This window comes from Rhinoderma darwinii, unplaced genomic scaffold (assembly GCF_050947455.1).
Source record: "Rhinoderma darwinii isolate aRhiDar2 unplaced genomic scaffold, aRhiDar2.hap1 Scaffold_446, whole genome shotgun sequence".
NCBI classification, from domain to species: domain Eukaryota; kingdom Metazoa; phylum Chordata; class Amphibia; order Anura; family Rhinodermatidae; genus Rhinoderma; species Rhinoderma darwinii.
Window position 1 is genome coordinate 19,969 of NW_027463908.1, and position 12,260 is coordinate 32,228.

The 12,260-nt window shown below is 48.5% G+C and overlaps 7 non-coding genes across 7 annotated transcripts; all 7 read left to right on the forward strand.

Moving 5' to 3' along the window:
- The first annotated feature begins 1,037 nt into the window (after positions 1 to 1,037).
- Positions 1,038 to 1,228, forward strand: LOC142716002 (U2 spliceosomal RNA). Its single transcript, XR_012871310.1, has one exon. It is a non-coding gene; the product is annotated as a U2 spliceosomal RNA (small nuclear RNA).
- Positions 1,229 to 3,420: 2,192 nt separating this feature from the next.
- Positions 3,421 to 3,611, forward strand: LOC142716014 (U2 spliceosomal RNA). Its single transcript, XR_012871321.1, has one exon. It is a non-coding gene; the product is annotated as a U2 spliceosomal RNA (small nuclear RNA).
- Positions 3,612 to 4,903: 1,292 nt separating this feature from the next.
- LOC142716028 (U2 spliceosomal RNA) lies at positions 4,904 to 5,094 on the forward strand. The gene has a single exon (XR_012871333.1). It is a non-coding gene; the product is annotated as a U2 spliceosomal RNA (small nuclear RNA).
- Positions 5,095 to 6,378: 1,284 nt separating this feature from the next.
- LOC142716033 (U2 spliceosomal RNA) lies at positions 6,379 to 6,569 on the forward strand. The gene has a single exon (XR_012871337.1). It is a non-coding gene; the product is annotated as a U2 spliceosomal RNA (small nuclear RNA).
- A 1,288-nt stretch (positions 6,570 to 7,857) lies between these two features.
- Positions 7,858 to 8,048, forward strand: LOC142716034 (U2 spliceosomal RNA). Its single transcript, XR_012871338.1, has one exon. It is a non-coding gene; the product is annotated as a U2 spliceosomal RNA (small nuclear RNA).
- A 1,304-nt stretch (positions 8,049 to 9,352) lies between these two features.
- On the forward strand, positions 9,353 to 9,543 carry LOC142716035 (U2 spliceosomal RNA). Its single transcript, XR_012871339.1, has one exon. It is a non-coding gene; the product is annotated as a U2 spliceosomal RNA (small nuclear RNA).
- A 1,276-nt stretch (positions 9,544 to 10,819) lies between these two features.
- Positions 10,820 to 11,010, forward strand: LOC142716036 (U2 spliceosomal RNA). The gene has a single exon (XR_012871340.1). It is a non-coding gene; the product is annotated as a U2 spliceosomal RNA (small nuclear RNA).
- The last annotated feature ends 1,250 nt before the right edge of the window (positions 11,011 to 12,260 follow it).

A 12,260-nucleotide genomic window follows, 5' to 3' on the forward strand; every position in this document is an offset into this window, starting at 1 on the left:
TCTCCGCCCTCCCTTTTAGGTAAGTTAAAGAGCTGCACCTGAGCCAGCCACTGATTGATTGATTGATTGATTGATTGATTGATTGATTGATTGATTGATGCAGCACAACAGTCAAATAGTGGAGTGGAGTAGGGGAACAGCAAACAGCCAATAAAGCAGCCCGCCCGCTCGCCTGCCCGCCACAATGGACCTACCTGTGTACACTAGATGGATGTGATGGAATGTACTGTCGTCCCTACATTTCAAGAAGAAGTAAGAATTGCAGTTGCAACAAAGCCTTGCTTGCCTACAAAGAGAGCAGCAATTTGGATTTGTTACTATGTTACCTAGAAGAATAACAAACTGTGCAAGGATGGAGGTTGTAGGAGCAAGGAGAAGTTGTCTGTAAAGTTGGTGGATGCCTATTTTCCATTTTGCAGTCCCTTGTCTCCCTCTTGTGGCCTCCTGGAGGCAACTAGCTGTGCAAAAAAAAGACAGCCTGGCGGCCGGCTGTTGCAGTGTTGCCCTCTCAGGCAACACTGAGTGACTGACTGAGCCTCACCGTCTTATATAAAGTTCAGACGGAACTTTGCACGTGTCATAGTGGAGCCCTCAGGATTCCAGAGCCAGCTTTCTGACATCATAATGGGGCCTCAGAGATAAAAGCCTGGGCCCAGGCAGTGTTGGTCAGTGCTGCTCAGCAGGCAGCACTGGACTGGACTGGATTACAGCTGATACAAGGTGTGAAGGAACAAGGGGTGGCTGTGGGCATGCACTTGCTGCCGCTGCCAGTGTTTATCTGCATGGCAGCAGGGCATTTGGGCGTTGCCAGGAAGGCGTTTTTATGTAGATTCCTCCTCTTTCAGCACTGCATTGTGGTGCAAGCAAAAGAAGCAAATCCTGTCTGGCTTCCTCTCCGGCCTTTATTCACCTCCCGTGTAGCTGTGAGTGTGTGAGCCTGCAGGGCCCCATGGAATTGCCTAGAAGTAGGCTGAATCGCTGCAAGGGCTGAACAGCAGTATCGGGCAGGCTCGGGCAACGCGCGGCCCGTTCGGGTTATCGCTTCTCGGCCTTTTGGCTAAGATCAAGTGTAGTATCTGTTCTTATCAGTTTAATATCTGATACGTCCCCTATCTGGGGACCATATATTAAATGGATTTTTAGAACAGGGAGATGGAAATAGAGCTTGCTCTGTCCACTCCACGCATTGACCTGGTATTGCAGTATTTCCAGGACCGGTGCACCCTTTCCTTATGTGTTGACTAAAAGCAGATTCCAAAAGTGTTTTTTGTCTTTGCTATTGTTTCTGTCTTTCTGAAGGGATCTCCCCTTTTAATCCCATTATTTCAACACCTGTTGGACAATGCATGAGTGATAATGAGCTCATTGATTAAATGCAATTAATGAATAGATTGCCACCTCTTGTTGTGTGTCGTCTGTGTTTCTGTGTTTCCGGCATTTCACATTGGAACACCTCATTCACCTTCCTTGTCTTCTCTCCGCCCTCCCTTTTAGGTAAGTTAAAGAGCTGCACCTGAGCCAGCCACTGATTGATTGATTGATTGATTGATTGATTGATTGATTGATTGATTGATGCAGCACAACAGTCAAATAGTGGAGTGGAGTAGGGGAACAGCAAACAGCCAATAAAGCAGCCCGCCCGCTCGCCTGCCCGCCACAATGGACCTACCTGTGTACACTAGATGGATGTGATGGAATGTACTGTCGTCCCTACATTTCAAGAAGAAGTAAGAATTGCAGTTGCAACAAAGCCTTGCTTGCCTACAAAGAGAGCAGCAATTTGGATTTGTTACTATGTTACCTAGAAGAATAACAAACTGTGCAAGGATGGAGGTTGTAGGAGCAAGGAGAAGTTGTCTGTAAAGTTGGTGGATGCCTATTTTCCATTTTGCAGTCCCTTGTCTCCCTCTTGTGGCCTCCTGGAGGCAACTAGCTGTGCAAAAAAAAGACAGCCTGGCGGCCGGCTGTTGCAGTGTTGCCCTCTCAGGCAACACTGAGTGACTGACTGAGCCTCACCGTCTTATATAAAGTTCAGACGGAACTTTGCACGTGTCATAGTGGAGCCCTCAGGATTCCAGAGCCAGCTTTCTGACATCATAATGGGGCCTCAGAGATAAAAGCCTGGGCCCAGGCAGTGTTGGTCAGTGCTGCTCAGCAGGCAGCACTGGACTGGACTGGATTACAGCTGATACAAGGTGTGAAGGAACAAGGGGTGGCTGTGGGCATGCACTTGCTGCCGCTGCCAGTGTTTATGTAAAGGATCTGCCAGGCACTGCTTCGGGGTTAACTCCCAGAATTAATCAGTCAACACCTGAGTGTACATCCCTGAGACAGACACCAGCTTCCTCCACTCAGGCTGGCAGGCTTAGGAGTGGGAGAGCCTATCGCAACCTGGCCAGACTCCGCTAGCTCCCGCCCTCGGTCTATTTAAGCGAGGGAGTATTTGACTGGAATAGGAGAGGACTTGGGTACCCGCCCGGGATGTTCACGCTGGGGTATTGGTCAGGAGGTTCCACCTGCGTTTCCCCAGTAAGCCAGGTCCACTTAGAAAGGGTCCGGTGGCCCCTCATAAAAGGGGGGGTACTGTAAAGGATCTGCCAGGCACTGCTTCGGGGTTAACTCCCAGAATTAATCAGTCAACACCTGAGTGTACATCCCTGAGACAGACACCAGCTTCCTCCACTCAGGCTGGCAGGCTTAGGAGTGGGAGAGCCTATCGCAACCTGGCCAGACTCAGCTAGCTCCCGCCCTCGGTCTATTTAAGCCTGCTCTTCCTGTCCATCTGTGCTTGTGAATTTCTTTCCTTGAGGTTTCCTGGCCCAGCTACAGCTCCTGCTATTTTTGATCCTGCTCCATACAGACCACGGCTTACCGACTACTCTTCTGCTTTTCGCTTTGTACCTCGCACTCTCCTGGCTTGACTCGGCTCGTTCACTACTCTGTTGCTCACGGTGTTTCCGCGAGCAACTGCCCATTTCCCTTGCTTGTATTCCCTTGTTTGTTTGTCGTGTTTGTCATGCACTTACTGAGCGCAGGGACCGCCGCCCAGTTGTACCCCGTCGCCTAGGGCGGGTCGTTGCAAGTAGGCAGGGACAGAGTGGCGGGTAGATTAGGGCTCACTTGTCCGTTTCCCTACCCCCCCCCCCACTATTACAGTTTATCTGCATGGCAGCAGGGCATTTGGGCGTTGCCAGGAAGGCGTTTTTATGTAGATTCCTCCTCTTTCAGCACTGCATTGTGGTGCAAGCAAAAGAAGCAAATCCTGTCTGGCTTCCTCTCCGGCCTTTATTCACCTCCCGTGTAGCTGTGAGTGTGTGAGCCTGCAGGGCCCCATGGAATTGCCTAGAAGTAGGTTGAATCGCTGCAAGGGCTGAACAGCAGTATCGGGCAGGCTCGGGCAACGCGCGGCCCGTTCGGGTTATCGCTTCTCGGCCTTTTGGCTAAGATCAAGTGTAGTATCTGTTCTTATCAGTTTAATATCTGATACGTCCCCTATCTGGGGACCATATATTAAATGGATTTTTAGAACAGGGAGATGGAAATAGAGCTTGCTCTGTCCACTCCACGCATTGACCTGGTATTGCAGTATTTCCAGGACCGGTGCACCCTTTCCTTATGTGTTGACTAAAAGCAGATTCCAAAAGTGTTTTTTGTCTTTGCTATTGTTTCTGTCTTTCTGAAGGGATCTCCCCTTTTAATCCCATTATTTCAACACCTGTTGGACAATGCATGAGTGATAATGAGCTCATTGATTAAATGCAATTAATGAATAGATTGCCACCTCTTGTTGTGTGTCGTCTGTGTTTCTGTGTTTCCGGCATTTCACATTGGAACACCTCATTCACCTTCCTTGTCTTCTCTCCGCCCTCCCTTTTAGGTAAGTTAAAGAGCTGCACCTGAGCCAGCCACTGATTGATTGATTGATTGATTGATTGATTGATTGATTGATTGATTGATTGATTGATGCAGCACAACAGTCAAATAGTGGAGTGGAGTAGGGGAACAGCAAACAGCCAATAAAGCAGCCCGCCCGCTCGCCTGCCCGCCACAATGGACCTACCTGTGTACACTAGATGGATGTGATGGAATGTACTGTCGTCCCTACATTTCAAGAAGAAGTAAGAATTGCAGTTGCAACAAAGCCTTGCTTGCCTACAAAGAGAGCAGCAATTTGGATTTGTTACTATGTTACCTAGAAGAATAACAAACTGTGCAAGGATGGAGGTTGTAGGAGCAAGGAGAAGTTGTCTGTAAAGTTGGTGGATGCCTATTTTCCATTTTGCAGTCCCTTGTCTCCCTCTTGTGGCCTCCTGGAGGCAACTAGCTGTGCAAAAAAAAGACAGCCTGGCGGCCGGCTGTTGCAGTGTTGCCCTCTCAGGCAACACTGAGTGACTGACTGAGCCTCACCGTCTTATATAAAGTTCAGACGGAACTTTGCACGTGTCATAGTGGAGCCCTCAGGATTCCAGAGCCAGCTTTCTGACATCATAATGGGGCCTCAGAGATAAAAGCCTGGGCCCAGGCAGTGTTGGTCAGTGCTGCTCAGCAGGCAGCACTGGACTGGACTGGATTACAGCTGATACAAGGTGTGAAGGAACAAGGGGTGGCTGTGGGCATGCACTTGCTGCCGCTGCCAGTGTTTATCTGCATGGCAGCAGGGCATTTGGGCGTTGCCAGGAAGGCATTTTTATGTAGATTCCTCCTCTTTCAGCACTGCATTGTGGTGCAAGCAAAAGAAGCAAATCCTGTCTGGCTTCCTCTCCGGCCTTTATTCACCTCCCGTGTAGCTGTGAGTGTGTGAGCCTGCAGGGCCCCATGGAATTGCCTAGAAGTAGGCTGAATCGCTGCAAGGGCTGAACAGCAGTATCGGGCAGGCTCGGGCAACGCGCGGCCCGTTCGGGTTATCGCTTCTCGGCCTTTTGGCTAAGATCAAGTGTAGTATCTGTTCTTATCAGTTTAATATCTGATACGTCCCCTATCTGGGGACCATATATTAAATGGATTTTTAGAACAGGGAGATGGAAATAGAGCTTGCTCTGTCCACTCCACGCATTGACCTGGTATTGCAGTATTTCCAGGACCGGTGCACCCTTTCCTTATGTGTTGACTAAAAGCAGATTCCAAAAGTGTTTTTTGTCTTTGCTATTGTTTCTGTCTTTCTGAAGGGATCTCCCCTTTTAATCCCATTATTTCAACACCTGTTGGACAATGCATGAGTGATAATGAGCTCATTGATTAAATGCAATTAATGAATAGATTGCCACCTCTTGTTGTGTGTCGTCTGTGTTTCTGTGTTTCCGGCATTTCACATTGGAACACCTCATTCACCTTCCTTGTCTTCTCTCCGCCCTCCCTTTTAGGTAAGTTAAAGAGCTGCACCTGAGCCAGCCACTGATTGATTGATTGATTGATTGATTGATTGATTGATTGATTGATTGATGCAGCACAACAGTCAAATAGTGGAGTGGAGTAGGGGAACAGCAAACAGCCAATAAAGCAGCCCGCCCGCTCGCCTGCCCGCCACAATGGACCTACCTGTGTACACTAGATGGATGTGATGGAATGTACTGTCGTCCCTACATTTCAAGAAGAAGTAAGAATTGCAGTTGCAACAAAGCCTTGCTTGCCTACAAAGAGAGCAGCAATTTGGATTTGTTACTATGTTACCTAGAAGAATAACAAACTGTGCAAGGATGGAGGTTGTAGGAGCAAGGAGAAGTTGTCTGTAAAGTTGGTGGATGCCTATTTTCCATTTTGCAGTCCCTTGTCTCCCTCTTGTGGCCTCCTGGAGGCAACTAGCTGTGCAAAAAAAAGACAGCCTGGCGGCCGGCTGTTGCAGTGTTGCCCTCTCAGGCAACACTGAGTGACTGACTGAGCCTCACCGTCTTATATAAAGTTCAGACGGAACTTTGCACGTGTCATAGTGGAGCCCTCAGGATTCCAGAGCCAGCTTTCTGACATCATAATGGGGCCTCAGAGATAAAAGCCTGGGCCCAGGCAGTGTTGGTCAGTGCTGCTCAGCAGGCAGCACTGGACTGGACTGGATTACAGCTGATACAAGGTGTGAAGGAACAAGGGGTGGCTGTGGGCATGCACTTGCTGCCGCTGCCAGTGTTTATCTGCATGGCAGCAGGGCATTTGGGCGTTGCCAGGAAGGCATTTTTATGTAGATTCCTCCTCTTTCAGCACTGCATTGTGGTGCAAGCAAAAGAAGCAAATCCTGTCTGGCTTCCTCTCCGGCCTTTATTCACCTCCCGTGTAGCTGTGAGTGTGTGAGCCTGCAGGGCCCCATGGAATTGCCTAGAAGTAGGCTGAATCGCTGCAAGGGCTGAACAGCAGTATCGGGCAGGCTCGGGCAACGCGCGGCCCGTTCGGGTTATCGCTTCTCGGCCTTTTGGCTAAGATCAAGTGTAGTATCTGTTCTTATCAGTTTAATATCTGATACGTCCCCTATCTGGGGACCATATATTAAATGGATTTTTAGAACAGGGAGATGGAAATAGAGCTTGCTCTGTCCACTCCACGCATTGACCTGGTATTGCAGTATTTCCAGGACCGGTGCACCCTTTCCTTATGTGTTGACTAAAAGCAGATTCCAAAAGTGTTTTTTGTCTTTGCTATTGTTTCTGTCTTTCTGAAGGGATCTCCCCTTTTAATCCCATTATTTCAACACCTGTTGGACAATGCATGAGTGATAATGAGCTCATTGATTAAATGCAATTAATGAATAGATTGCCACCTCTTGTTGTGTGTCGTCTGTGTTTCTGTGTTTCCGGCATTTCACATTGGAACACCTCATTCACCTTCCTTGTCTTCTCTCCGCCCTCCCTTTTAGGTAAGTTAAAGAGCTGCACCTGAGCCAGCCACTGATTGATTGATTGATTGATTGATTTATTGATTGATTGATTGATTGATTGATGCAGCACAACAGTCAAATAGTGGAGTGGAGTAGGGGAACAGCAAACAGCCAATAAAGCAGCCCGCCCGCTCGCCTGCCCGCCACAATGGACCTACCTGTGTACACTAGATGGATGTGATGGAATGTACTGTCGTCCCTACATTTCAAGAAGAAGTAAGAATTGCAGTTGCAACAAAGCCTTGCTTGCCTACAAAGAGAGCAGCAATTTGGATTTGTTACTATGTTACCTAGAAGAATAACAAACTGTGCAAGGATGGAGGTTGTAGGAGCAAGGAGAAGTTGTCTGTAAAGTTGGTGGATGCCTATTTTCCATTTTGCAGTCCCTTGTCTCCCTCTTGTGGCCTCCTGGAGGCAACTAGCTGTGCAAAAAAAAGACAGCCTGGCGGCCGGCTGTTGCAGTGTTGCCCTCTCAGGCAACACTGAGTGACTGACTGAGCCTCACCGTCTTATATAAAGTTCAGACGGAACTTTGCACGTGTCATAGTGGAGCCCTCAGGATTCCAGAGCCAGCTTTCTGACATCATAATGGGGCCTCAGAGATAAAAGCCTGGGCCCAGGCAGTGTTGGTCAGTGCTGCTCAGCAGGCAGCACTGGACTGGACTGGATTACAGCTGATACAAGGTGTGAAGGAACAAGGGGTGGCTGTGGGCATGCACTTGCTGCCGCTGCCAGTGTTTATCTGCATGGCAGCAGGGCATTTGGGCGTTGCCAGGAAGGCGTTTTTATGTAGATTCCTCCTCTTTCAGCACTGCATTGTGGTGCAAGCAAAAGAAGCAAATCCTGTCTGGCTTCCTCTCCGGCCTTTATTCACCTCCCGTGTAGCTGTGAGTGTGTGAGCCTGCAGGGCCCCATGGAATTGCCTAGAAGTAGGCTGAATCGCTGCAAGGGCTGAACAGCAGTATCGGGCAGGCTCGGGCAACGCGCGGCCCGTTCGGGTTATCGCTTCTCGGCCTTTTGGCTAAGATCAAGTGTAGTATCTGTTCTTATCAGTTTAATATCTGATACGTCCCCTATCTGGGGACCATATATTAAATGGATTTTTAGAACAGGGAGATGGAAATAGAGCTTGCTCTGTCCACTCCACGCATTGACCTGGTATTGCAGTATTTCCAGGACCGGTGCACCCTTTCCTTATGTGTTGACTAAAAGCAGATTCCAAAAGTGTTTTTTGTCTTTGCTATTGTTTCTGTCTTTCTGAAGGGATCTCCCCTTTTAATCCCATTATTTCAACACCTGTTGGACAATGCATGAGTGATAATGAGCTCATTGATTAAATGCAATTAATGAATAGATTGCCACCTCTTGTTGTGTGTCGTCTGTGTTTCTGTGTTTCCGGCATTTCACATTGGAACACCTCATTCACCTTCCTTGTCTTCTCTCCGCCCTCCCTTTTAGGTAAGTTAAAGAGCTGCACCTGAGCCAGCCACTGATTGATTGATTGATTGATTGATTGATTGATTGATTGATTGATTGATTGATTGATTGATTGATTGATGCAGCACAACAGTCAAATAGTGGAGTGGAGTAGGGGAACAGCAAACAGCCAATAAAGCAGCCCGCCCGCTCGCCTGCCCGCCACAATGGACCTACCTGTGTACACTAGATGGATGTGATGGAATGTACTGTCGTCCCTACATTTCAAGAAGAAGTAAGAATTGCAGTTGCAACAAAGCCTTGCTTGCCTACAAAGAGAGCAGCAATTTGGATTTGTTACTATGTTACCTAGAAGAATAACAAACTGTGCAAGGATGGAGGTTGTAGGAGCAAGGAGAAGTTGTCTGTAAAGTTGGTGGATGCCTATTTTCCATTTTGCAGTCCCTTGTCTCCCTCTTGTGGCCTCCTGGAGGCAACTAGCTGTGCAAAAAAAAGACAGCCTGGCGGCCGGCTGTTGCAGTGTTGCCCTCTCAGGCAACACTGAGTGACTGACTGAGCCTCACCGTCTTATATAAAGTTCAGACGGAACTTTGCACGTGTCATAGTGGAGCCCTCAGGATTCCAGAGCCAGCTTTCTGACATCATAATGGGGCCTCAGAGATAAAAGCCTGGGCCCAGGCAGTGTTGGTCAGTGCTGCTCAGCAGGCAGCACTGGACTGGACTGGATTACAGCTGATACAAGGTGTGAAGGAACAAGGGGTGGCTGTGGGCATGCACTTGCTGCCGCTGCCAGTGTTTATCTGCATGGCAGCAGGGCATTTGGGCGTTGCCAGGAAGGCGTTTTTATGTAGATTCCTCCTCTTTCAGCACTGCATTGTGGTGCAAGCAAAAGAAGCAAATCCTGTCTGGCTTCCTCTCCGGCCTTTATTCACCTCCCGTGTAGCTGTGAGTGTGTGAGCCTGCAGGGCCCCATGGAATTGCCTAGAAGTAGGCTGAATCGCTGCAAGGGCTGAACAGCAGTATCGGGCAGGCTCGGGCAACGCGCGGCCCGTTCGGGTTATCGCTTCTCGGCCTTTTGGCTAAGATCAAGTGTAGTATCTGTTCTTATCAGTTTAATATCTGATACGTCCCCTATCTGGGGACCATATATTAAATGGATTTTTAGAACAGGGAGATGGAAATAGAGCTTGCTCTGTCCACTCCACGCATTGACCTGGTATTGCAGTATTTCCAGGACCGGTGCACCCTTTCCTTATGTGTTGACTAAAAGCAGATTCCAAAAGTGTTTTTTGTCTTTGCTATTGTTTCTGTCTTTCTGAAGGGATCTCCCCTTTTAATCCCATTATTTCAACACCTGTTGGACAATGCATGAGTGATAATGAGCTCATTGATTAAATGCAATTAATGAATAGATTGCCACCTCTTGTTGTGTGTCGTCTGTGTTTCTGTGTTTCCGGCATTTCACATTGGAACACCTCATTCACCTTCCTTGTCTTCTCTCCGCCCTCCCTTTTAGGTAAGTTAAAGAGCTGCACCTGAGCCAGCCACTGATTGATTGATTGATTGATTGATTGATTGATTGATTGATGCAGCACAACAGTCAAATAGTGGAGTGGAGTAGGGGAACAGCAAACAGCCAATAAAGCAGCCCGCCCGCTCGCCTGCCCGCCACAATGGACCTACCTGTGTACACTAGATGGATGTGATGGAATGTACTGTCGTCCCTACATTTCAAGAAGAAGTAAGAATTGCAGTTGCAACAAAGCCTTGCTTGCCTACAAAGAGAGCAGCAATTTGGATTTGTTACTATGTTACCTAGAAGAATAACAAACTGTGCAAGGATGGAGGTTGTAGGAGCAAGGAGAAGTTGTCTGTAAAGTTGGTGGATGCCTATTTTCCATTTTGCAGTCCCTTGTCTCCCTCTTGTGGCCTCCTGGAGGCAACTAGCTGTGCAAAAAAAAGACAGCCTGGCGGCCGGCTGTTGCAGTGTTGCCCTCTCAGGCAACACTGAGTGACTGACTGAGCCTCACCGTCTTATATAAAGTTCAGACGGAACTTTGCACGTGTCATAGTGGAGCCCTCAGGATTCCAGAGCCAGCTTTCTGACATCATAATGGGGCCTCAGAGATAAAAGCCTGGGCCCAGGCAGTGTTGGTCAGTGCTGCTCAGCAGGCAGCACTGGACTGGACTGGATTACAGCTGATACAAGGTGTGAAGGAACAAGGGGTGGCTGTGGGCATGCACTTGCTGCCGCTGCCAGTGTTTATCTGCATGGCAGCAGGGCATTTGGGCGTTGCCAGGAAGGCGTTTTTATGTAGATTCCTCCTCTTTCAGCACTGCATTGTGGTGCAAGCAAAAGAAGCAAATCCTGTCTGGCTTCCTCTCCGGCCTTTATTCACCTCCCGTGTAGCTGTGAGTGTGTGAGCCTGCAGGGCCCCATGGAATTGCCTAGAAGTAGGCTGAATCGCTGCAAGGGCTGAACAGCAGTATCGGGCAGGCTCGGGCAACGCGCGGCCCGTTCGGGTTATCGCTTCTCGGCCTTTTGGCTAAGATCAAGTGTAGTATCTGTTCTTATCAGTTTAATATCTGATACGTCCCCTATCTGGGGACCATATATTAAATGGATTTTTAGAACAGGGAGATGGAAATAGAGCTTGCTCTGTCCACTCCACGCATTGACCTGGTATTGCAGTATTTCCAGGACCGGTGCACCCTTTCCTTATGTGTTGACTAAAAGCAGATTCCAAAAGTGTTTTTTGTCTTTGCTATTGTTTCTGTCTTTCTGAAGGGATCTCCCCTTTTAATCCCATTATTTCAACACCTGTTGGACAATGCATGAGTGATAATGAGCTCATTGATTAAATGCAATTAATGAATAGATTGCCACCTCTTGTTGTGTGTCGTCTGTGTTTCTGTGTTTCCGGCATTTCACATTGGAACACCTCATTCACCTTCCTTGTCTTCTCTCCGCCCTCCCTTTTAGGTAAGTTAAAGAGCTGCACCTGAGCCAGCCACTGATTGATTGATTGATTGATTGATTGATTGATTGATTGATTGATTGATTGATGCAGCACAACAGTCAAATAGTGGAGTGGAGTAGGGGAACAGCAAACAGCCAATAAAGCAGCCCGCCCGCTCGCCTGCCCGCCACAATGGACCTACCTGTGTACACTAGATGGATGTGATGGAATGTACTGTCGTCCCTACATTTCAAGAAGAAGTAAGAATTGCAGTTGCAACAAAGCCTTGCTTGCCTACAAAGAGAGCAGCAATTTGGATTTGTTACTATGTTACCTAGAAGAATAACAAACTGTGCAAGGATGGAGGTTGTAGGAGCAAGGAGAAGTTGTCTGTAAAGTTGGTGGATGCCTATTTTCCTGGATGCCTATTTTCCATTTTGCAGTCCCTTGTCTCCCTCTTGTGGCCTCCTGGAGGCAACTAGCTGTGCAAAAAAAAGACAGCCTGGCGGCCGGCTGTTGCAGTGTTGCCCTCTCAGGCAACACTGAGTGACTGACTGAGCCTCACCGTCTTATATAAAGTTCAGACGGAACTTTGCACGTGTCATAGTGGAGCCCTCAGGATTCCAGAGCCAGCTTTCTGACATCATAATGGGGCCTCAGAGATAAAAGCCTGGGCCCAGGCAGTGTTGGTCAGTGCTGCTCAGCAGGCAGCACTGGACTGGACTGGATTACAGCTGATACAAGGTGTGAAGGAACAAGGGGTGGCTGTGGGCATGCACTTGCTGCCGCTGCCAGTGTTTATCTGCATGGCAGCAGGGCATTTGGGCGTTGCCAGGAAGGCGTTTTTATGTAGATTCCTCCTCTTTCAGCACTGCATTGTGGTGCAAGCAAAAGAAGCAAATCCTGTCTGGCTTCCTCTCCGGCCTTTATTCACCTCCCGTGTAGCTGTGAGTGTGTGAGCCTGCAGGGCCCCATGGAATTGCCTAGAAGTAGGCTGAATCGCTGCA